A 27,272-nucleotide genomic window follows, 5' to 3' on the forward strand; every position below is an offset into this window, starting at 1 on the left:
GCCAGCAGTTCTTCTGACCAAGCGATCATGTGTCCCCTGCTCATTAAGGTAATGAATATTCACCGTTCTCCACACTTATAGGCCCCAATGGGTCTGCAATGTCTGTAGGTCTCCTGAAACAAGAGTCACAGCTTCATATATGTCTGTGAGGCTGTGGTCCTCAGGTCTGAAGAGATGTAGCTTGTCATTGCATTGAGGTCCATGCTCAGGCCGGTTTGCATGAGCCCTCAGGGCATTCTTGGTCATTTTGATATTTTACAAATATATGTAATTAAGAAAATGTAACATTTACCCCCTGCCCAAACTTTTTGTTTTGACCTAATTTTAGGCTAAAAAGTCTCCCCAGCCACATAGTGTGGCTTCCTGTCTCTGAGCTTGAGGCAGGAGCAAACTAGTTAGGCTAGGTTCACATTGCGTTATGGCTCAACGTTTAATGGACTACGTTACACCGCGGCATAACGCGGTGTAACGTAGTCCATTAACGCCGCCATAGACTTCAATGTCGGACACATCGCTTGCACATGCCCACAATGGGCGTGTGCTAGCGATGTGCCGTCATTTGAGTGACGGACCCGAGGCGCGGGCTGCAGTATTTCCGGGTCCGTCACCGCTAGCGCAGATGGAGCTAGCAGAAGCTCCATCTGCGCTAGCGCTGTGCAAAAGTCGGCACTTGCATTAGCGCAGTCCGTTTAACATATGCGTTGAACGGAGTGCACTAACGCAATGTGAACCTAGCCTTATTCTAGAACATCCTGTGATGCAACAGCAACATAAGTCAAAAAAAAGAAAAAAAACTACTAGTATATCTTAATGCAGAGAAATGCCACTTTCTCCACTTATCAGTCACTTCTCACCCCAGCACCCCACTCTTTCTGCTCTGATCATTCCCTCTAACAAAAAAATGCTCATATTTGTTTTCTCTGAGGGCTCAAATTACAGTCTAAAAACTCTATGGAGAGAATTGTGAGAATTTTGAAGACTGAAAAAGGCAGAGTTCACAATAAATAAGCTGATGTAGCAAGAGAAATATCCTTAAAGTCAGGTTAATACCTAGCACAATTCTTTTGTTAGCGTTCAGGATTGTCAATGTCCATAATAGACAGACATTTTGTAATTCTACATCACGACTGTAGGTACCCTACACACCCCTAATGAGTGTTTTCAGGTGATCACAAACCAGATCAACAATAATCAGTTCATCAACATCATAAATTCTTTTTAAGGTATTGTTGTTAAATTGAGGTATATCTGTCATGGAGAGATTTCATAGACAGCATGGATTAGATAATAATGCTACACAGGAGCTTATTGCAGCCCTCGTCAGGTCGTGCCAAAGACACATTACACTGCAATACGGAAGTATGTATTGTACCTGCGACTAACCAGAGGTTTATGTCCCGTAGTGAAACATTAAGGTGACGTGCAATCAGAAAATTGCCTATTGTCTAAATCTGATTTTTTGGAGTTGCACGTATTTTTAAAATGTCTTTGACAATATTTTTTTTTCATCTAACCATCTGTATTAAAAATGCATTACTAATCAATTCTCACACTGTGCATTGGGACTATTTAACTCCTACTTCCTGTTCTTTCAGGAAGAGTTTTCAGCAAGAGCTGTTAGAGGTAACACCTCTATACACTGCCAATAAAAATAAGGATCCACCAATCACAACAGGCAATGTCACAGCTGTCTCTGCTCCCCCTGACTTCACAAGGACCTTTGCACATGCTCGTTAGATGCTTCCATACAAACACATGGGGTATGAGTCAGTCTATTGCTGCTAAACTACATGTTCATGTCCTGAAAAAAAAAATGAGTCTAAAAAAAATGCCCAAGTAGCCATTGTGATAATGGCAATATTTTTCTATTTTTACATTTAATATAGATTGTGATATGGTAAAAAAAACATTGACAAAAAATTTGTTGATCACGAAAAACTCATTTAAGCAATAAGTCATTTTCTGTTGACACAATCTCTTTAAAGATGTTAAAACAAGTTTGAAAACTTAAAAAAAATTACTAGAAAGCACAAAATCTAAAAATATACATCACCATCTTTTCACATTGATTACATAATGAAAAAATCTACTATATAATTGTCTAAGGGTCACTTCCGTCTGTCTGTCTGTCACGGATATTCATTGGTCGCGGCCTCTGTCTGTCATGGAAATCCAAGTCGCTGATTGGTCGTGGCAAAACGCCCACGACCATTGCCACGACCAATCAGCAACGGCCATAGTCTGGCAGCAAAATGGCCGCTGCTTTACTGCCCTGCAGTCAGCGCTGAGCGCTCACACAGGGTTAATGCCAGTGTTAACGGACCGCGGTGTAACGCACTCCATTGACGCAGCTATTAACCCTGTGTGACCAACTTTTTACTATTGATGCTGCGTATGCAGCATTAATAGTAAAACGATCTAATGTTAAAAATAAGAATAATAAAAAAAAGGTTATTCTCACCCTCCGAGGTCACGCGCTGTCCTCGGCGGTGCAAGCGGCAGGTTCCAGTGCCAAGGATGCTATGCGAGAAGGACCTGCCATGACGTCACGGTCATATGACCGCGACGTCATCACAGGTCCTGCGCTCATACCAACCCTGGGACCGGAAGCTACCGCGTGCACCGCACACAGGTGCCAGGACTACAAGGGGCCCTCGGAAGGTGAGTATATGTTTATTTTTTATTTTAAGTCTTTTTTAACCACGCATATAGTGCCCACATTGCTATATACTATGTGGGCTGTGTTACATATTGCATGGGCTCTGTTATATACTACATCTCTATGCTAATACAGTATAGAACCCTATGTATGGAAACCAATACCAATATACAAAATGAAAGGAAAAAAATATATATAATAAAAATATATAATATATATATATATATATATATATATATATATATATATATATATATATATATATATATATATATAAATAAAATAAAAAATAAATAATATATATATAGAGATGGAGAAAAATATATATTATAAAAAATAGCTGTAGCTGGAGGAACACATATACAAAAATTATATCAGCAAAAAATAGCAATAAAAAATGGACGTACAAGGAGGGTAAGTAAATACAGGATTAAAATGCCATACAATGATTGGAGATAGAAACGCTCTGCATAGGTTATACGGAATACGACAAAAAGTTCATATAGGTCATGTATGTATAATAAATATATATGTGAAAAGGTGTAAAATATATATATACAAAAATATATATATATATATACAAAAAAATGGACATGTGCTGTATATATACAAAAACTAAATATATGTGTAAAAATTAATATGTGTAAAATGAGTGATAAAATAAGTGTGCAACCTAATATGTGAGAACTGAGCTAAAATAACCCGTTAATATAAGGTGGGCTGTGCAAAAATAAAACCAAAATGAGCTGTGCAAAATTTGTGCAAAAAAATATATACAGCTCCTAAGAACCAATGTGAAATACACTGTCCATGTAAAAATTAAAAGGAAAATATATATATATATATTTACATATATGAATGCAGTAATAAAATATGAGCGTAGTAGCAAAATATATTGCACAGCTAACTATATGTAACCAAAGGTGTGGGACCGGCACACAAGTGTAAAGTGTGCAGTGTGCATATATATCAGGTCAATGGCGACCATTAGTGATACAGCATAAGCCAGAGACAATGGGGCCAAATGCAGAGTTCCATACAAAAGTATAAATGATTACCTCCTCCTAAAAAAGTCCAGTCCTCCAGGTACAGAGCACCCCGACGCGCGTTTCGGACTGTGTCCTTCGTCAGGGGGTGATGTACAGGAGGAACCGGCCTCGCAGGATTTGTTCTACCAATGAAGACTTTGACAAACAGGCTGAGGATCTTTAAATGAGGTTTTTGGAAAGAGGCTACAGCCATCGCTCAATCAAGAGAGCTTATAACCGTGCCAAAAATACCACCAGTCATCAGGCACTATACTCCCCTAGATCCATCACACCAAACCAAACAGTCAGATTTATTACGCAGTATAACGGACAGACGGAGCTGATGAGGAAATATTTGGAAAAATCATGGCCTATTTTACAAACAGACCCTATTTTATCTCAATATATTGGGCCTAAACCCAGTATCACCTTTAGAAGGGCCACTAATCTCGGCGACAAATTGGTCAAAAGCCACTATATCAATGAATCTCATTCCTTTCTATCTGATTTTAAACCATTAACAGGCTGTCGTCCATGCGGAAAGTGCGTAGCATGCCCAAATGTGGGGAGGGATCAGAATTTCACTAGCTCTGATGGTCAAAATACCTTCAAAATTGGGTCCTCTATAACGTGCACTACTAAGGCGGTGATCTATTATGCCACCTGCCCGTGCTCTCTGATTTATATCGGTTTAACTACCCGCCAACTTAAAATCAGAGTTCGAGAACACGTTCTTGGCATCACCGCTGCCAAGGACATTGAAGATCTATCCACGCTCAAGACCCTTCTGAAGCATTTTAGGATACACCATGCATCAGATGCTTCCCTGCTATGAGTCATTGGTATTGATGCCATTAAACCCACCTCCAGGGGTGGGAGAATAAGTATACCACTGGCAAGACTAGAATCAAAATGGATCTGGACTGTGCACACTGCACACTTTACACTTGTGTGCCGGTCCCACATCTTTGGTTACATATAGTTAGCTGTGCAATATATTTTGCTACTACGCTCATATTTTATTACTGCATTCATATATGTAAATATATATATATATATTTTCCTTTTAATTTTTACATGGACAGTGTATTTCACATTGGTTCTTAGGAGCTGTATATATTTTTTTGCACAAATTTTGCACAGCTCATTTTGGTTTTATTTTTGCACAGCCCACCTTATATTAACGAGTTATTTTAGCTCAGTTCTCACATATTAGGTTGCACACTTATTTTATCACTTATTTTACACATATTAATTTTTACACATATATTTAGTTTTTGTATATATACAGCACATGTCCATTTTTTTGTATATATATATTTTTACACCTTTTCACATATATATTTATTATACATACATGACCTATATGAACTTTTTGTCGTATTCCGTATAACCTATGCAGAGCGTTTCTATCTCCAATCATTGTATGGCATTTTAATCCTGTATTTACTTACCCTACTTGTACGTCCATTTTTTATTGCTATTTTTTGCTGGTATAATTTTTGTATATGTGTTCCTCCAGCTACAGGCACATATTGTTGTTACCATTTATTGCCCATTATATATATATTTGAATAAAGGCATTTTATCATATTATATTTTTGGTCTCCATATATTTTTTATAATATATATTTTTCTCCATCTCTATATATATATTATTTATTTTTTATTTTTTATTTTATTTATATATATATATATTATATATTTTTATTATATATATTTTTTTCTTTTCATTTTGTATATTGGTATTGGTTTCCATACATAGGGTTCTATACTGTATTAATTTACCGAATGGTCTGCCATTCATCCATTAAGTAGTGGTTTTTGTCTCACTTGGACATATATATATATTTTTTCAGTTTTTTTGTTTTTTCATTTTTGCCCTATTTCACTTATCTGATTTATTATTTTTGTCCGCTACTTCTTTCTACATCTCTATGCTATATACTATGTCGCTGGTCAATATACAACGTGACTGTGCAATATACAGCGTGACTATCCAATATACTACGTGTTCTGTGCTATATACTACGTAGCTGTGCAATATACTATGTGGCTGTGTTGGTTCTGTTATATACTACGTTGACTGTGCAATATACTACGTGGCTCTGTTATATACTACGTGGCAGTGCAATATACTACGATATGCGACGTGGCTATGTTATATACTACGTGGCTCTGCTATATACTACGTGGCTGACCAATATACTACGTGCCTGTGCAATACACTACGTGGCTATGTTATATACTACGAGACTGTGTTATATACTACGTAGCTCTGCTATATACTACGTATGCTGTGTTACATACTATGTAACTCTGTTATATACTACTTCGGTTGTGTTATATACTATACCACTGTGCAATATAGTATGTAGCCTGTGCTATATACTACCTACATATTCTAGAATACCCGTTAGAATCGGGCCACCATCTAGTAATATATATTTACTCTTATTTGTTAGTGGCGTATCCAAAACATTGTGAACTGATATAATATATCACATCATTGATCACATACGGTGAAACAAATAATACAAATGCCTGAATTGCATTTTACTTTTTTGGATGAGATTACTCTTTGTTTCCTAATAAATAGAATAATAAATTACCAAAAAATTTTGTACATCCCAAAATAATGCCAATAAAAGCCACAAATCACAAAAAATAGTCTTCATAAAGCCCTAGTGTTAGAAAAATAAAAAAGTGAGTTTAGCGGCACAAACTACATTTTTATTTTAACATTTTTTCTACTTCAAAGGTGCTAATACTCAAAATGTCTGTAAGGCTACGTTCACATTAGCGTTGCATCGGGCACAGCCGCGGCGACGCATGCATCATGCGCCCCTATATTTAACACGGGGGTGCATGGACATGCGTTGCACTTGCATTTTGTGACGCATGCGTCACTGTGGCGCATGCGTCAGGGCAGTTTTTTCTGAGCCAAAAACCATGCAAAAGTGGACGCATGCATCACAAAATGCTGCGTTGGGCATGCGTTCACATTTGAGTTGTGCGTTGCATCGCCGACGCTGCACCGCACAACGCAAATGTGAACATAGCCTAATGGTACCGTCACATTAAGCGATGCTGCAGCGATCTAGACAACGATCTAGACAACGATGCCGATCGCTGCAGCGACCAACTATGCGAAGTACCCGGGTAACCAGGATAAACATCGGGTTACTAAGCGCAGGGCCACGCTTAGTAACCCGATGTTTACCCTGATTACCAGTGTAAATGTAAAAAAAACAAACACTACATACTTACATTCCGGTGTCTGTCGCGTCCCTCGCCGTCAACTTCCCTGCACTGTCTAAGCGCCAGCCGTAAAGCAGAGCGGTGACATCACCGCTGTGCTTTACGGCCGGCCGGCGCTGACAGTGCAGGGAAGCAGAACGCCGGGGGACGCGACAGACACCGGAATGTAAGTATGTAGTGTTTGTTTTTTTTTACATTTACACTGGTAACCAGGGTAAATATTGGGTTACTAAGCGCGGCCCTGCGCTTAGTAACCCGATGTTTACCTTGGTTACCAGTGAAGACATCGCTGAATTGGCGTCACAGACGCCGATTCAGCGATGTCTGCGGGAGATCCAGCGACGAAATAAAGTTCTGGCCTTTCTGCTCCTACCAACGATGTCACAGCAGGATCCAGATCGCTGCTGCGTGTCAAACACAACGATATCGCTATCCAGGACGCTGCAACGTCACGGATCGCTAGCGATATCGTTGTTAAGTCGCTCAGTGTGAAGGTACCTTAAGAATATTGCTATCACCACACTTCGAATAAAGTTATCACACTATTTTTGCTACACAGGGAGCATCATAAAAACTAAACACAAAATACAATCGGGAAATTGTAGTTTTTATACAATTGCAATCCACAAATAATTTTTTTGGTGTTTTCCAATCTTTGTCCATCAAAAAAAAGAAGAAAAAAATCTTATGGTTTTTGGAAAACAAAGATGAAAAACAAACTAAAACTAAGGAATGGGTTAAAAAATACATTTTATTATCATAATTAAAAGAAATGATGTAAGGAAACCATTTATCATGAGCTCATTTGTGCTTTGCGGTAACACTCGGTGACACGCACACAGTTGATAGTACCGTAATTCATAACCTGACGTCCACATTCACAGCAGAGGTTTTACACAATCAATATAATATTGTATCGCTCTGATCAACTATTAAACTAGAAAGCGTTGGTTTCTTTGAGTGTCTTTTTTACAGCTTGTAGTAAAGGTGTGGTTGCAAAAAAAAGTCTAAATCTCTGACAGATGGTACTCAGCGTTTGACTCCTGCTGTGCCCAGCAGGGCCACGGCTTAGAATGTTAGGACTGTCAAAAAGACTCTGTCTTCCAATTGAATAACAAAGTATAGCCTGGCAGTTGATTTCACATACTAAACTTGAAAGATTCTGCCTTTCATTTCCAGATATGTTTTATGCATGCAGCACTTATCATCTGATCCAAGTGTCGGTGTCCAAATGAAATTCTAGACACATCCCTGAATAGTGGCAGAAAATGGGAAAATAGCAACAAAAGGTATCGTACGGCTTTTTCTTTTAACAATTGTTTTGTCAGCCTTGTCTAATGAAGTGGTAACACAACAAGACTGTAAAGCAAATTTAGTAACAAGTGCGGAGAAGAAAATGTTATTCTGACTACAGAAACGTGCACTTTAAATGGCCTTTGTAATTTTTATAACCTGCCCTGTGAGGATAGATAGATAGATAATATATAGGTAGGTAGATAGATAACAGATAGATAATATATACTGTAGATAGATAGATAATTTTCTTTTAGATTTGCAGCACCTGTAACTGCACCTGGATACATTTAGTGCTATAATGTTTTTTTTTTTAACAAGATGATAAGTAAAGCCAACATACATAAATATGTTTTAAATTATTGATTGTTTTGCATAGTTGCCTTTTTTTGTTCCTTAGCTTCTTGCAAACTTTTCTTTTTTTAACCACTAATTTGAGAAGATTATTTATTTCTTATTATAATTCTAAACAGTCAGTTCATTGTATATGTGTGTATACTGTATACATATGTAATATGTAAGATCACGTAAGAAATTGTACACAAGAAGCACATATGGAAAAAGCATTACATATATATATATATATATATATATATATATATATAAATATATATACAGTATATATATAATATGTATATGACCTACTTGGATTATACGCTTGTATACATTTATGTTCATATGTAAGAATTAGAGGCCAGATTCTGTAGCTTGACCAAAAAGGTGGAAAGGTTTATTCCATGCCAAAAGCATACAACATTTTTCAGCTCTAAGGGCTTACACTCATCAGCTTTAAAAAAAAATCGGTCTGAAGTTGTTCCTAAAAAGTGGGATGAGCGTGATGCAAGAACAATGCTGACCTAGCATCCGTATGACATGCGTATGCAATCCGCTTCTACATACAGTATATGAATTCTGTCATTTCAAGCTAGTTTAGTAACTAATAAAACAATATTAGAAACAAATATAGATAGATGTAACTGAGATATATAATCATTGCAATGCAGCTTACTGTACATGTATTTATCTCACAATTAAAAATGTAAACGTAAATGAAAAAAATGGTGTGGGGTCCCATTCATTTTTAATAACCAGCTTAGGGAAAGCTGACAGCTGGAGGCTGATGTTTATAGCTTGGGAAGGGGATAATAAACATGGAGCTTCCCAGGCTATTAAAATCAGCTCACAGCTGTCTACTTTACTATCCATCTACCCACTTGCCCTCGTGTGGTGACAAGTGGCGTTATAGTATTGGGCTTGATGTCAGCTTTGCATTGCTAGCTGACATCAAGCCCTTGAGTTAGTAATGGAGAGGATTCTATAAAACACCCCCAATACTAGCCCCATAGTAAAATGTAATAAATAAACACACAGAATAAAGTCCTTTATTTCAAAGAAACACACAAAGTTCTTTATTTTAAATAAATACTCATGACCCTATTTTTCCTAGTTATTAGTGTATGAATAAAAAAAATAATACATCACCATATTCTTCATCTGAGACACTGTGTTGAGGGGGTTGTTGGGTGCCAAGATCGTTGGACTGTAGGAGGTGGTGATGGCTGCTGGGTGGCTGGCATTGGAGGAGGTGGTGGTGGCTTCCAGGTGGCTGGCACTGGAGAAGGTGGTTGTGTCTTCTGGGTGGCTGGCACTGGAGGTGGAGAGTGTGTTGCTGGTGACTCAGCTGAGTGCTATTCTTTTGGGTCCAATCAGGGCCGGCTCCAGGTTTTCGAGGGCCCCGGGCGAAAGAGTCTCAGTGGGCCCCCCCTTTAACACATACCCTGATTTATGATGCACAGATATGGCAGAGAAATGTATAATACAATGCCAGATTTCACTTCTTACATGAGTGACAGCTATTGTAGATTCTGCAGTGTATATATACAGGAGGAGGTGCTGTGCAGTGTATATATACAGGAGAGGTGCTGTGCAGTGTATATATACAGGAGGAAAGGTGCTGTGCAGTGTATATATACAGGAGAGGTGCTGTGCAGTGTATATATATACAGGAGGAAAGGTGCTGTGCAGTGTATATATACAGGAGAGGTGCATTTCTGTTTTGAGTTTTTCTATGAAACAAAGACTTTTCTACATAAACAACGTTGTTTGGTTTTGCGGCCCCAACAGATCTGTGCTACAAAGTAACAGGCGGCTCGGGCATTAATGAGGGACCTGATGCTGAATCCTTTCCACAAACCCTAATGACCCAATTAGTGCCCTCTCATTAGAAGCTCATTAAACGCCTCCCTGTCCCGAGCAGTCATGTACAGTATGGGGGGATCCTGCAGCCCACCCCCTGACTGCTCCATACCATACACTGCCCTCTGTCGCGCTCACTATTATCCTGTGCATTTCTCCGTCATCGTTACCCCATGTTACACTTTTCACCCCCCACTACAGAGTAGCAGGACACCAATGTCACAGGTCACCCCTTCCCGGACCCTAATGGCAGCAGGAAATGTCTGCTCCTCTATTGGGTTGGAACCTGATTTAATCAAGGAATAATGTGGATTTGTTGCCGGTGGCTGCAGGGGAAGGGTTAAGTGATGCCATGTCCGTGGTGGGAGCAGTGGCAGCTGCTGGGACCTGGACAGAGACAACCAATGTTGCTGTGACTGCACAGTGTGACCTGGAGGAGAGAAGCTGAGACTCCGGAGCAGAAATCACCCACATGCCAGCACTGGGCAGAGTCCCTCCAGTCACCAGCCTGGGGCAACGGGGCCCCAACCTACAGCCCACAGCTCAGATTTATCCATGGCAGCAGCTCCCCTCCCTCCTGGCATCTGGTTAACCCCATTTATGCAGGTCGGATTGTTATCTTTAAGGTTCAGCAATAACCTTCATACAGATGGGAAGGGGTTAAGCTTCTTCCTACCCCACTGGTGCAGGTTTGGTGCAGCATGCATGTATTCTGGGTGAGCTGGGCGGCTACAGGCTGCACCCCACCAGCTTCTCCTCCAGACATCACCCACATTTTTAGGCAGCGGAGACAGACAGCAGCAGACTGAGCCACAACTGCAAGATACCTTTGCACTCAGGCACTAGTAGGACGGAGCTCCTTGGAATCTGCCTGATAAACTTCAGCACTGTCTGCAGCCAGCCAGGGGGGAGAGCAGAGAAGGTGCTCTCTCCGCCCACAATGTCACACTGGCTGCCTTCTGTTAACCCCTATGTGTGCCTGCCTGGCTGCACTGACTGAGTGAGAAGATGCTTGTGTCAGAGCTGGCACATAGGGGTTAAGAGAACGCAGCCAGCAGTGACTTTGTGGGGGGAGAGAGCATGTTATCTCCTGCTCTGCTCTCCCAGCTGTATCTATGACAGCTAAGTGGGCCCCCCTCTCTCCCCAGGGCCCCGGCATTTGCCCGCTGTGCCGGGTGCTGACGCCGGCCCTGGGTCCAATGGCCAGTTATGGTTTTCCTCCAAAAGCTGCCACCTTTCTAGGAATTCAAAAAAACAACTTTGGACAATTTTGAGGTGTTGCAAACAAAAACGGGCAAATGGAATAACCATCAAAATTTTAAAAAAAGACAAAGTTTATTTAGCAGAACATAATAAAAAAATCAAATAGCATTACAAAATAGGTCTTATAGCAAAGGAGGAACAATAAGAAAAGGGGTGTTCCTGACCTTCAAAAATACCATGGGAGCATGAATTACCAAGTACTGAAATGACATACATAGATAATAGGTGACAATTGTAGATGACTAGAAGTTCATGAGTAAAAAGCACATGGAATTTGTGATTCACATAAGAGATCAGGAGAGTAAAGGAAAGATCAGGGGTAGTGATCATAGGTGTGCCTATGTAAATAAAAACTACAAGCTACTCAGATTTTCTCAATACTCCAAGCACCTCCCCTTGAGAATTTGAAACTCATGTCAGGGCAGTGTGGGGCGTTCCATCTCCATACACTATGGGTAAGTTGAGGATCATATTAATGATTTACGCCTATGACTAATACTATTTTGTACATGGCTACTTTCTAAGGAAGCCACTTGTGTTTTTACTGTCTGATTTGTCTTTGTGTATTTTTATTTTAAATAAAAACAAAAAAGCACCGTTACACCTAATCCACTGAAGCCCATGTCACCTGTAAAAAGCAGAAAATAATAAACAACCATAATACTCATCTTTATGCACTACAGAGAAAATTCGTCTTTTATATACTGCTGAGTTTGCAAGTTTCCCTACCTACAAAGAAGAGAGTAGGAAAAGGACAGGTCTGTAATTTTTATTGTAAGTACGCTTCAACTCTGAGAGACACAGTCTTTAAAAAAAAGTTAAATAGAAAATCACATTGTATGATTTTGAAATAACTAAAATGCATTTATTGAATTAAGTATTTGATCACCTACCAACCAGCAAGAATTCTACCTCTCACAGACCTGTTAGTTTTTCTTTAAGAAGCCTGCTACTTTGCACATTACCTGTATTAACTGCACCTGTTTGAACTCATTACCTGTATAAAAGACACCTGTCCACACACTGAATCAATCACAGTCCAACCTCATTACCATGTCCATTCTTTGTAAGTGGGAAACATCTGTCATTTCTATTCTGCATTCTGTTCCAGTTCGTGTGACACTGATATGGCACACTGATGCCACGCAAGTATACATGGACAAAGATAGTTATCAGGACACGTGAAAGAGGCCTACATTTGTGTGTGTTGTGGTGCAGTGTAGGTGCATTCAAATATTTTTTAATTGTCCTCTTAACTGGTTTCCAACACCACTCCTGTCCTTTTCGGATTCTTGTGACTCAAATTACTTCAATTCTGACTTCTAAGTTTACACATAAACTCCTGTGTGATCCATGAGTCAGGTTTGAAGTCACATGAAACAGATGAGGATCAGAGTGGTGCTGGAATCTGAAAAATACAGTGATCAATAAATATTTTATACACCTACACTATACACATTTTAAAGGAAATAAAAGTTTTCTTGTGAGGGCTACTTTAACTTTAGAGTTATAATATGCTTTCTGTGCTAACAAATATACTGTCACCTATGATTACTCTAGGGAGGTCAAGTAGGCTTTTAAAGCAAGGAGTCAGAGTGACTGTCGCTGCAAATGGTTGTACCTGCATAAAATGTTAGTCACTCTGAAACCTTACAAAAAAGCTGAGAAAATGGTCATCTTATTTACTCTATTTGACAAATGTATTTTTCCTCCTAAATGAATGGATGAAACCATATACAGGGGTACTGAACGTATTCAGACCCATTGAAATTTTTCACTCTTTGTTTCATTGCAGCCATTTGGTAAATTTAAAAAAAGTTCATTTTTTTCTCATTACTGATCACTCTTCACCCCATCTAGACTGAAAAAAACAGAAATGTAGAAATTTTTGCAAATTTATTAAAAAAGAAAAACTGAAATATCACATGGTCATAAGTATTCAGACCTTTTGCTCAGTATTGAGCAGAAGCACCCTTTTGAGCTAGTACAGCCATGAGTCTTCTTGGGAATGATGCAACAAGTTTTTCACACCTGTATTTGGGGATCCTCTGACTTCTTCCTTGCAGATCCTCTCCATCTCTACCAGGTTGGATGGTGAACATTGGTGGACAGCCATATTCAGGTCTCTCCAGAGATGCTCAATTGGGTTTAGGTCGAGGCTCTGGCTGGGCCAGTCAAGAATGGTCACAGAGTTGTTCTGAAGCCACTCCTTTGTTATTTTAGCTGTGTGCTTAGGGTCGTTATCTTGATGGAAGGTGAACTTCTGGCCAAGTGTGAGGTCCAGAGCACTCTGGAAGAGGTTTTCATCCAGGATATCTCTGTACTTGGCTGCATTCATGTTTAATTCAATGACAACCAGTCGTCATGTCCCTGCAGCTGAAAAACACCCCCATAGCATGATGCTCCACACATACCACTTAGAATTATCACCAAAAAAGTCTATCTTTATCTCATCAGACCAGAGAATCTTATTTCTCATAGTCTGTGAGTCCTTCATGTGTTTTTTAGCAAACTCTATGCAGGTTTTCATATGTCTTGCACTGAGGAGAGGCTTCCATTGGGCCACTCTGCCATAAAGGCCCCGACTGGTGGAGGGCTGTAGTAGTGACAGTTGACTTTGTGGAACTTTCTCCCATCTCCCTACTGCATCTCTGGAACTCAGTCACAGTGATCTTGGGGTTCTTCTTTACCTCTCACCAAGTCTCTTCTCCCACGATTGCTCATTTTGGCTGTGCGGCCAGGTCTAAGAAGACTTCTGGCGGTCCCAAACTTTTTCCATTTAAGGATTATGGAGGCCACTGTGCTCTTAGGAACCTGTAGTACTGCAGAAATTCTTTTGTAACCTTGGCCAGATCTGTGCCTTTCCACAATTCTCTCTGAACTCATTGGCCAGTTCCTTTGACCTCTTGATTAGGGTTGAGCGAAACGGGTCGAACATTTTCAAAAGTCGCCGACTTTTGGCTAAGTCAGGGTTTCATGAAACCCGATCCGACCCCTGTGCGGGGTCGGCCATGCGGTACGCGACTTTCGCGCCAAAGTCGCGTTTCAATGACGCGAAAAGCGCCATTTCTCAGCCAATGAAGGTAAACGCAGAGTGTGGGCAGCGTGATGACATAGGTCCTGGTCCCCACCATCTTAGAGAAGGGCATTGCAGTGATTGGCTTGCTGTCTGCAACGTCACAGGGGCTATAAAGAGGCGTTCCCGCCGACCGCCATCTTACTGCTGCTGATCTGAGCTTAGGGAGAGGTTGCTGCCGCTTTGTCAGAAGCAGGGATAGCGTTAGGCAGGGTCCATTAACCACAAAACCGCTTGTGCTGCAGCGATTTGCACTGTCCAACACCACCCTCGGTGTGCAGGGACAGTGGAAGTTTTTTTGTTTTTTTTTTCCCCTCAGCGCTGTAGCTCATTGGGCTGCCCTAGAAGGCTCCCTGATAGCTGCATTGCTGTGTGTACGCCGCTGTGCAAACCAACTGCTTTTTTCAAAGCACAAATCCTCTTGTTCCTTCCTTTCTGCACAGCTATCTTTTTTGTTTGTCCACACTTTTTATTTCATTTGTGCATCAGTCCACTCCTTATTGCTGCCTGCCATACCTGGCTGAGATTACTGCAGGCAGGGAGATAGTAGCTGCCTGCCATACCTGGCTGAGATTACTGCAGGCAGGGAGATAGTAATTGTAGGACATTCCCTGTTTTTTTTTTTGTTTTTTTTTTGGTGGGAGATTAAGATTGGCAATTTGGCATTTCTGCTAGAGTGCCATCCCTGTGTGTGCCATCTCTCTCACATAGTGGGCCATAGAAAGCCTTTTCATTTTTCTGTATTTTTTTTTGTGGGGTGTATAAATTCTCCCTGATAAAAATACAGTGGGAGATTAATATTGGCCTTTGGGCTTGTGTGCCAGTCCTGAGTGTGCCATCTCTCTCACAAATAGTGGGCCATAGAAAGCCTATTTTATTTTTTTTTGGGTTTTATAAATTCTCCCTGAAAAAAAGGGAGATTAATATTGGCCTCTGGGCTTGTGTGCCAGTTGTGAGCGTGCCATCTGTGCCAGTCCTGAGCGTGCCATCTCTCTCACAAATAGTGGGCCATAGAAAGCCTATTTAATTTTTTTTTTGGTTTTATAAATTTTCCCTGAAAAAAGGGAGATTAATATTGGCCTCTGGGCTTGTGTGCCAGTTGTGAGCGTGCCATCTGTGCCAGTCCTGAGCGTGCCATCTCTCTCACAAATAGTGGGCCATAGAAAGCCTATTTAATTTTTTTTTTGGTTTTATAAATTTTCCCTGAAAAAAGGGAGATTAATATTGGCCTCTGGGCTTGTGTGCCAGTTGTGAGCGTGCCATCTGTGCCAGTCCTGAGCGTGCCATCTCTCTCACAAATAGTGGGCCATAGAAAGCCTATTTAAATATTTTTTTGGTTTTATAAATTTTCCCTGAAAAAAGGGAGATTAATATTGGCCTCTGGGCTTGTGTGCCAGTTGTGAGCGTGCCATCTGTGCCAGTCCTGAGCGTGCCATCTCTCTCACAAATAGTGGGCCATAGAAAGCCTATTTAATTTTTTTTTTGGTTTTATAAATTTTCCCTGAAAAAAGGGAGATTAATATTGGCCTCTGGGCTTGTGTGCCAGTTGTGAGCGTGCCATCTGTGCCAGTCCTGAGCGTGCCATCTCTCTCACAAATAGTGGGCCATAGAAAGCCTATTTAAATATTTTTTTGGTTTTATAAATTCTCCCAGAAAAAAAGGGAGATTAATATTGGCCTCTGGGCTTCTGTGCCAGTCCTGAGCGTGCCATCTGTGCCAGTCCTGAGCGTCCCATCTCTCTCACAAATAGTGGGCCATAGAAAGCCTATTTAATTTTTTTTTTGGTTTTATAAATTTTCCCTGAAAAAAGGGAGATTAATATTGGCCTCTGGGCTTGTGTGCCAGTTGTGAGCGTGCCATCTGTGCCAGTCCTGAGCGTGCCATCTCTCTCACAAATAGTGGGCCATAGAAAGCCTATTTAATTTTTTTTTTGGTTTTATAAATTTTCCCTGAAAAAAGGGAGATTAATATTGGCCTCTGGGCTTGTGTGCCAGTTGTGAGCGTGCCATCTGTGCCAGTCCTGAGCGTGCCATCTCTCTCACAAATAGTGGGCCATAGAAAGCCTATTTAAATATTTTTTTGGTTTTATAAATTTTCCCTGAAAAAAGGGAGATTAATATTGGCCTCTGGGCTTGTGTGCCAGTTGTGAGCGTGCCATCTGTGCCAGTCCTGAGCGTGCCATCTCTCTCACAAATAGTGGGCCATAGAAAGCCTATTTAATTTTTTTTTTGGTTTTATAAATTTTCCCTGAAAAAAGGGAGATTAATATTGGCCTCTGGGCTTGTGTGCCAGTTGTGAGCGTGCCATCTGTGCCAGTCCTGAGCGTGCCATCTCTCTCACAAATAGTGGGCCATAGAAAGCCTATTTAAATATTTTTTTGGTTTTATAAATTCTCCCAGAAAAAAAGGGAGATTAATATTGGCCTCTGGGCTTCTGTGCCAGTCCTGAGCGTGCCATCTGTGCCAGTCCTGAGCATCCCATCTCTCTCACAAATAGTGGGCCATAGAAAGCCTATTTTTTTTTGGGGGGGGGTTTTAGAAATTCTCCCTGGAAAAAAAAAGGGAGATTAATATTGCCCTTTGGGCTTGTGTGCCAGTACTAAGCGTTCCATCTCTCTCTCTCTCTCTTAGTCAGTGGGCCATAGAACGCCTATTTTTGGTTTTATTTGTTTTCTAAATTCTCCCTGAAAAAATCATTTTATTTTATTTGGTTTCTAAATTCTTCCTGATAAAATCATATTTTTTTTTATTTTTTTTTTTTCTAAAGTCTCCCTGAAAAAAAAAAAAAAAAAAACAGTGGGAGATTAATATTGGCCTTTCTGCTTGTGTGCCAGTCTTGACTCCTGGGTGTGCCATCTCTCTCTCTCTCTCTCTCTCTCTCTCTCTCTCCAATTGTGGTCCATAGAAAGCCTATATTTTTTTTCCTTGATTTGGGTTCCAAAATCTACCAGAGAAAATAACTCCATCAATCATTGGTAGAAAAATATTGGCCTCTGGGCTTGTGTGCCACTCCTGATTCCTGTGTGCGTCATCTCTCAGTCAGTGGGCCATAGAACGCCTATTTTTGGTTTTATTTGTTTTCTAAATTCTCCCTGAAAAAATCATTTTATTTTATTTGGTTTCTAAATTCTTCCTGATAAAATCATATCTTTTTTATTATTTTTTTTTCTAAAGTCTCCCTGAAAAAAAAAAAAAAAAAAAAAAAACAGTGGGAGATTAATATTGGCCTTTCTGCTTGTGTGCCAGTCTTGACTCCTGGGTGTGCCATCTCTCTCTCTCTCTCTCTCTCTCTCTCTCTCCAATTGTGGTCCATAGAAAGCCTATATTTTTTTTCCTTGATTTGGGTTCCAAAATCTACCAGAGAAAATAACTCCATCAATCATTGGTAGAAAAATATTGGCCTCTGGGCTTGTGTGCCACTCCTGATTCCTGTGTGCGTCATCTCTCAGTCAGTGGGCCATAGAACGCCTATTTTTGGTTTTATTTGTTTTCTAAATTCTCCCTGAAAAAATCATTTTATTTTATTTGGTTTCTAAATTCTTCCTGATAAAATCATATTTTTTTTATTATTTTTTTTTCTAAAGTCTCCCTGAAAAAAAAAAAAAAAAAAAAAAAACAGTGGGAGATTAATATTGGCCTTTCTGCTTGTGTGCCAGTCTTGACTCCTGGGTGTGCCATCTCTCTCTCTCTCTCTCTCTCTCCAATTGTGGTCCATAGAAAGCCTATATTTTTTTTCCTTGATTTGGGTTCCAAAATCTACCAGAGAAAATAACTCCATCAATCATTGGTAGAAAAATATTGGCCTCTGGGCTTGTGTGCCACTCCTGATTCCTGTGTGCGTCATCTCTCAGTCAGTGGGCCATAGAACGCCTATTTTTGGTTTTATTTGTTTTCTAAATTCTCCCTGAAAAAATCATTTTATTTTATTTGGTTTCTAAATTCTTCCTGATAAAATCATATTTTTTTTATTATTTTTTTTTCTAAAGTCTCCCTGAAAAAAAAAAAAAAAAAAAAAAACAGTGGGAGATTAATATTGGCCTTTCTGCTTGTGTGCCAGTCTTGACTCCTGGGTGTGCCATCTCTCTCTCTCTCCAATTGTGGTCCATAGAAAGCCTATATTTTTTTTCCTTGATTTGGGTTCCAAAATCTACCAGAGAAAATAACTCCATCAATCATTGGTAGAAAAATATTGGCCTCTGGGCTTGTGTGCCACTCCTGATTCCTGTGTGCGTCATCTCTCACTCAGTGGCCCATAGAAAGCATATAGTTTGTTACATTTGTTTTCTAAATTCTCCCTGCAAAAATCAATTTTTTTTTTGGGGGGGGGTTTCTAAAGTGTTCCTGAAAAAAATAAAAATAAAAAACAAATAATAGTGTGACATTAATATTAACATTTGTGCTTCAGTGACAGTCCTGCGTGTGGGGCATCTCTCTAATTTGCAGCCACCAAAAAAAGAGTGTGTAACATTGTGCCTGATTTTCGCGGTGGTCTCACCAACCTGTAAAGGGGTAGCTAAATCATACTGAAGTTATAGCTCACCGTGTAAGTTGTGTGACTGCAACAAATAACGTTAGTTTGGTTACGTTTTTAAAACAATGAGGAAGTCTAGTGGAAGAGGTCGTGGCCGGGGGCGTTCATTGTCAGCTGGTAATGAGGGTAGTGGTAGTGGTGGAGCATCAGGTGGTCGTGGGGAAAAAAATATTGCACCTAAGTCTGGAGCTGTGGAGCCAGGTTCGTCGTCCGGCTACACAAGGCCTCGAACGCTCCCTTTTCTGGGATTAGGAAAACCGCTTTTAAAGCCGGAGCAGCAAGAGCAAGTTTTGGCTTATCTTGCTGACTCAGCCTCTAGCTCTTTTGCCTCCTCTCGTGAAACTGGTAAAAGTAAAAGCAGCGCGTCGTTAGTGGATGTTCACGGTCAGGGACAAGTCACTTCCTTGTCCTCTTCAGCAAAAACAACAACAGAGAAGAATGCAGCAGGCGACACAACGGGTTACTCCATGGAGCTCTTTACACATACCGTCCCTGGCTTAGAAAGTGAAGCAGTTAACAGTCCATGCCCATTACAAATTGAATCTGACATGGAGTGCACTGACGCACAGCCACAGCCAGACTACTATGCTGGTCCTTTGACTCAGACCACAACATTGCCCTCGCAGGGTGCTGATCAAGAATCAGACCCTGATGAGACTATGTTGCCCCATCACGAACGCTATACCACCGAACGACACGGTGACACAGACGAAGTTGCGCAGGAGGTACAAGAAGAGTTATTAGATGACCCAGTTCTTGACCCCGATTGGCAGCCATTGGGGGAACAGGGTGCAGGCGGCAGCAGTTCTGAAGCAGAGGAGGAGGAGGGGCCGCAGCAGGCATCAACATCGCCACAGGTTCCATCTGCCGGGCCCGTATCTTGCCCAAAACGCGTGGCAAAGCCAAAACCTGGTGGAGGACAGCGTGGCCATCCGGTTAAAGCTCAGTCTGCAATGCCTGAAAAGGTATCCGATGCTAGAAAGAGTGCAGTCTGGCATTTTTTTAAACAACATCCAATTGATCAGCGCAAAGTCATCTGTCAAAAATGTTCTACTTCCTTAAGCAGAGGTCAGAATCTGAAAAGTCTCAATACTAGTTGCATGCATAGACATTTAACCACCATGCATTTGAAAGCTTGGACTAACTACCAAACGTCCCTTAAGGTTGTTGCACCCTCGGCCAATGAAGCTAGTCATCAACGCAACATCCCTTCCGGCAGTGTAGGACCACCATTTAGCGCACCACCTGCTGTATCTGTGCAGGTATCTTTGCCAGGCCAAAGCAGTCAGGGTCAGGGAATCACCAGTTTCGTAGTAGGAAACACTGCATCTAGGGCACCGGCGGCAACAATACCATCTCCCACCGTCTCTCAGTCTGCCATGTCCACCGGCACCCCCGCTAGTTCCACGATCTCCATCTCTCCAGTCCAGCTCACCCTACATGAGACTATGGTTAGAAAAAGGAAGTACTTAGCCTCGCATCCGCGTACACAGGGTTTGAACGCCCACATAGCTAGACTAATCTCGTTAGAGATGATGCCCTACCGGTTAGTTGAAAGCGAAGCTTTCAAAGACCTGATGGACTACGCTGTACCACGCTACGAGCTACCCAGTCGACACTTTTTTTCCAGAAAAGCCATCCCAGCCCTCCACCAGCATGTTAAAGAGCGCATCGTCCATGCACTCAGGCAATCTGTGAGCACAAAGGTGCACCTGACAACAGATGCATGGACCAGTAGGCATGGCCAGGGACGTTACGTGTCCATCACGGCACACTGGGTAAATGTGGTGGATTCAGGGTCCACAGGGGACAGCAAGTTTGGGACAGTTCTGCCTAGCCCACGGTCTAGTAAACAGTTGTCTGTAGCCGTTCGCACCCCCTCCTCCTCCTCCTCCTCCTCGTCCTCCTGCAGAAGCAAGAGCTCGTCCACAGACCGCAGTCGCACAAACACTCCATCCGCACCTGCCACTGTTGCACACCAGGTCTCCCATTATGGGGCAGCTACTGGCATACGTCAGCAGGCTGTATTGGCTATGAAGTGTTTGGGCGACAATAGACACACCGCGGAAGTTCTGTCCGAGTTCTTGCAGCAAGAAACGCAGTCGTGGCTGGGCACTGTAGATCTTGAGGCAGGCAAGGTAGTGAGTGATAACGGAAGGAATTTCATGGCTGCCATCTCCCTTTCCCAACTGAAACACATTCCTTGCCTGGCTCACACCTTAAACCTGGTGGTGCAGTGCTTCCTGAAAAGTTATCCGGGGTTATCCGACCTGCTCCTCAAAGTGCGTGGACTTTGCGCACATATCCGCCGTTCGCCTGTACACTCCAGCCGTATGCAGACCTATCAGCGTTCTTTGAACCTTCCCCAGCATCGCCTAATCATAGACGTTGCAACAAGGTGGAACTCAACACTGCACATGCTTCAGAGACTGTGCGAACAGAGGCGGGCTGTTATGTTTTTGTGGGAGGATACACATACACGGGCAGGCAGTAGGATGGCAGACATGGAGTTGTCAGGTGTGCAGTGGTCGAAGATTCAAGACATGTGTCAAGTCCTTCAGTGTTTTGAGGAATGCACACGGCTGGTTAGTGCAGACAACGCCATAATAAGCATGAGCATCCCCCTAATGCGTCTGCTGATGCAAAGTTTGACGCACATAAAGGATCAGGCGTCTGCACCAGAGGAAGAGGAAAGCCTTGATGACAGTCAGCGATTGTCTGGTCAGGGCAGTGTACATGACGAGGTACCGGGCGAAGAGGAGGTGGAGGATGAGGAGGATGATGGGGATGAGTATATTTTTAATGAGGAAGCTTTCCCGGGGGCACGGGAAATTGGTGGCGTGGCAAGGCCGGGTTCTGGTTTTTTGAGGGACACAAGTGACGTAGATTTGCCTGCAACTGCCCCTCAACCAAGCACAACCGCAGATTTGACAATGGGAACTTTGGCCCACATGGCGGATTATGCCTTGCGTATCCTCAAAAGGGACACACGCATTACAAAAATGATGAACGATGACGATTACTGGTTGGCCTGCCTCCTTGATCCTCGCTATAAAGGCAAATTGCAAAATATTATGCCACATGAGAACTTGGAACTAATATTAGCAACAAAACAATCAACTCTTGTTGACCGTTTGCTTCTGGCATTCCCTGCACACAGCGCCCGTGATCGTTCTCACACGAGCTCCAGGGGCCAGCAGACCAGAGGTGTTAGAGGGGCAGAAATCAGAAGTGGCGTTGGCCAGAGGGGTTTTCTGACCAGGTTGTGGAGTGATTTTTCTATGACCGCAGACAGGACAGGTACTGCAGCATCAATTCAAAGTGACAGGAGACAACATTTGTCCAGTATGGTTACAAACTATTTTTCATCCCTTATCGACGTTCTCCCTCAACCGTCATTCCCATTTGATTACTGGGCATCCAAATTAGACACCTGGCCAGAATTGGCAGAATATGCATTGCAGGAGCTTGCTTGCCCGGCAGCTAGTGTCCTATCAGAAAGAGTATTCAGTGCTGCAGGTTCAATACTAACAGAAAAAAGGACTCGTCTGGCTACCCAAAATGTAGATGATCTAACCTTCATTAAAATGAACCACAACTGGATTTCAAAATCTTTTGCCCCACCCTGCCCGGCTGACACCTAGCTTTCCTATGAAAAGGTCTTGCCTGTGGACTATTCTGAATGACTTTTCCAATCTCGTAATTTTCTTCACCTGATTGTCCAGCATACGACATGTTTCCACCTCACGAAATGGCCAAACTCCCCACACGGGGTCGTGCTATCGCCACTTTGCGCTTGGACCCTTGAGAGTGCTGTTTGTCTGAAGAGGTGGGTGTGGCCGCTTTTGGTCGACGGCACTGCCACTGGGTCCCTCATAGTACAATAAAGTGTCTCTGGCGGTGGTGGTGCGCACCCAACGTCAGACTCACCGTTGTAATATGAGGGGCCCTGTGCCTGTACCGCCGGCCACAAGCCAGTTCCCCCCCCCCAGCTCAAACAGTGCTCTACCACTAGCAAAATTATCTCTCACAGCTTCACCAATGTGTAGTCTAGGCGCTGACATCCTTCAATGCCTGGCACTGACAATACCATTGTTTTGACATTTTTGTTATGTTAGGCCTTCGAAGCCTGTCTGCGGTCACTCCTTCCACTAGACTTCCACTGACCAGACCACTGCTGCCCGTGTACCCCTGGAACCAATTTAAAATTGCCTACAGCCATGTGTGATTATTTTAGGCCTTCGATGCCTGTCTGCGGTCACTCCTTCCACTAGGCCTCCACTGACCACACCACTGCTGCCCGTGTAACCCTGGAACCAATTTAAAATTGCCTACAGCCATGTGTTATTATTTTAGGCCTTCGATGCCTGTCTGCGGTCACTCCTTCCACTAGGCCTCCACTGACCACACCACTGCTGCCCGTGTACCCCTGGAACCAATTTAAAATTGCCTACAGCCAGCCCAATTTTTTTATTTTAGGCCTTCGATGCCTGTCTGCGGTCCATTCTTTCAACTACTACTACACTGACCAGGGCACTGCTGCCCAAGTACCCCTGGAACCAATTTAAAATTGCCTACAGCCATGTGTTAATATTTTAGGCCTTCGATGCCTGTCTGTGGTCACTCCTTCCACTAGGCCTCCACTGACCACACCACTGCTGCCCGTGTACCCCTGGAACCAATTTAAAATTGCCTACAGCCATGTGTGATTATTTTAGGCCTTCGATGCCTGTCTGCGGTCACTCCTTCCACTAGGCCTCCACTGACCTGTCTACTGCGGCCCGTGTACCCCTTGAACCAACCTAATAAAATATTTAAAAAATTAATTTGATTATAAAAAATAAGATCGTGTTGAGATCTCAAATGCAGACATTTTAACAATCAAAACAAACACACAACAAATATCTGGAACTGTACTACAAAGGTCCAACAGCTACAATTTCTTTCTCCTGCAAGAAGTTAACTGAAAGTTTTTTGGAGTTGTTAACACAGATATGGCATCCACCGAGTGTTGTCCTGTCGCGTCTCCTTTAAATTATTTCCAATAAGATGTTAAACTATTAATTTAATAAAATCAATAATTAAAAAAATAATTGAGTAAGTCAAAAGCACATTGCAAATAAACATTAATTACAAATCAAGAAGCATGGCGCGTCCGAGGGTGAGTAGATACCGAATAAGAATATAATCACCCTCGGGCGCGCAATGCTTATTTACAACAGCCTTCCTTCCTAAGAATCAGCCCTTCCGTGGTGTAGAGAGAGGTTGTTGTTACACTCCAAGGTGTTCCCCAGGTTGCCTTTCCTGAGCTTCGATCTTCCGGCTCTCGTTTAGTAGCTGTTGGAAACTACGCTGCATTAGGCCTACTAATTGTGTATGGGTGAAACAGTGGCGCATCTGCGGTCCCTCCTTCCACTAGGCCTCCACTGACCTGTCTACTGCGGCCCGTGTACCCCTTGAACCAACCTAATAAAATATTTAAAAAATTAATTTGATTATAAAAAATAAGATCGTGTTGAGATCTCAAATGCAGACATTTTAACAATCAAAACAAACACACAACAAATATCTGGAACTGTACTACAAAGGTCCAACAGCTACAATTTCTTTCTCCTGCAAGAAGTTAACTGAAAGTTTTTTGGAGTTGTTAACACAGATATGGCATCCACCGAGTGTTGTCCTGTCGCGTCTCCTTTAAATTATTTCCAATAAGATGTTAAACTATTAATTTAATAAAATCAATAATTAAAAAAATAATTGAGTAAGTCAAAAGCACATTGCAAATAAACATTAATTACAAATCAAGAAGCATGGCGCGTCCGAGGGTGAGTAGATACCGAATAAGAATATAATCACCCTCGGGCGCGCAATGCTTATTTACAACAGCCTTCCTTCCTAAGAATCAGCCCTTCCGTGGTGTAGAGAGAGGTTGTTGTTACACTCCAAGGTGTTCCCCAGGTTGCCTTTCCTGAGCTTCGATCTTCCGGCTCTCGTTTAGTAGCTGTTGGAAACTACGCTGCATTAGGCCTACTAATTGTGTATGGGTGAAACAGTGGCGCATCTGCGGTCCCTCCTTCCACTAGGCCTCCACTGACCTGTCTACTGCGGCCCGTGTACCCCTTGAACCAACCTAATAAAATATTTAAAAAATTAATTTGATTATAAAAAATAAGATCGTGTTGAGATCTCAAATGCAGACATTTTAACAATCAAAACAAACACACAACAAATATCTGGAACTGTACTACAAAGGTCCAACAGCTACAATTTCTTTCTCCTGCAAGAAGTTAACTGAAAGTTTTTTGGAGTTGTTAACACAGATATGGCATCCACCGAGTGTTGTCCTGTCGCGTCTCCTTTAAATTATTTCCAATAAGATGTTAAACTATTAATTTAATAAAATCAATAATTAAAAAAATAATTGAGTAAGTCAAAAGCACATTGCAAATAAACATTAATTACAAATCAAGAAGCATGGCGCGTCCGAGGGTGAGTAGATACCGAATAAGAATATAATCACCCTCGGACGCGCAATGCTTATTTACAACAGCCTTCCTTCCTAAGAATCAGCCCTTCCGTGGTGTAGAGAGAGGTTGTTGTTACACTCCAAGGTGTTCCCCAGGTTGCCTTTCCTGAGCTTCGATCTTCATGCTCTCGTTTAGTAGGTGTCGGAAAGTAGGCTGCATTAGGCCTAAAAAATGGGGAATGGGGTGGAGAGAGATGGTGTGTTACACTCCAAGGTGTTCTCCAGGTTTCCTCGCCATTGCTTCGATCTTCCGACTCTCGTTTAGTAGTTGTAGAAAACTACACTGCATTAGGCCTACAAAATGGGTATCGGGTGGAGAGAGATGGTGTGTTACACTCCAAGGTGTTCCCCAGGTTTCCTTGCCATTGCTTCGGTCTTCCGACTCTCGTTTAGTAGTTGTAGAAAAGTACACAGCATTAGGCCTACAAAATGGGTATGGGGTGGAGAGAGATGGTGTGTTACACTCCAAGGTGTTCCCCAGGTTGCCTTTCCTGAGCTTCTATCTTCAGGCTCTCATTAAATTGTGGTTGAATGGAACAACTGCATTTGGCGTACTAGTTGGTTTGGGGCCTACTATCGGTGTCTGCCACTCCTTGCTGTTCTCCTGGTTTCCTGTCCTGAAATTCCATTTTCAGCCTCTCGTTAAGTAGTTGTTAATGTTAGACTGCATTTGGCCTACTAGTTGGGTTGGGGCCTACTATCGGTGTCTGCCACTCCTTGCTGTTCTCCTCCACTGAACAAAGCTGTGCCGCCTGTTTACTACGGTTGCCAATTTTGAACTGCATTTCGACTACTTACTGATTTGGCCCTACTCTCTGTGTCAGCCTCTCATTCCAGTTGTCCTCCACTGCAATGCCCCCTGGTTATTCCTGTGTTACCAATTTTGAACTGCATTTAGCCCACTTTATTCTTTGGGCCTATATCTGTGTTTCCACTTCATCGTGCCCATTGCCCAGCCAGTGATAGATGAGTCTGCTGGTACATTGACCCATAACGCAACATTCCCCGTGCACGCTACACAACAACATTGTGACCCTGCTGAAAGTCAGGTTGCTCTTCCCGCATACCATACCACCTTACACGGGGACAAAGAGGAAGGTGCAGATGAAAGTGCAGGTTCCTTCATCAGGTGGGGGGAGGAATACTAGTTGGCGACGTCACTGGCACAGGGCCTCTCATAGTACGCAAAAGTGTTGCTGCCGGTGGGAGGCGCCCCCGCCGTGCAAACACACCGCTGTACTTTGAGGGGCCCTGTGCCAGTGCCAATGCCAACGAGTGGGCCCCCCCTGCTTGCTCAGGATCACAGCACTTGCAAAGTTGAAATACTTACCTCTCCCTGCTCCACTGCCGTGACGTGGTCCAGATTTACTGGGCCCACTAATTACTTGAACCAGCCCTACCCCCCACAACTTTAGCCAAATGACCCCCAATTTCAAATGC

Source organism: Ranitomeya imitator, chromosome 5, assembly GCF_032444005.1.
Source record: "Ranitomeya imitator isolate aRanImi1 chromosome 5, aRanImi1.pri, whole genome shotgun sequence".
Classification (NCBI taxonomy): domain Eukaryota; kingdom Metazoa; phylum Chordata; class Amphibia; order Anura; family Dendrobatidae; genus Ranitomeya; species Ranitomeya imitator.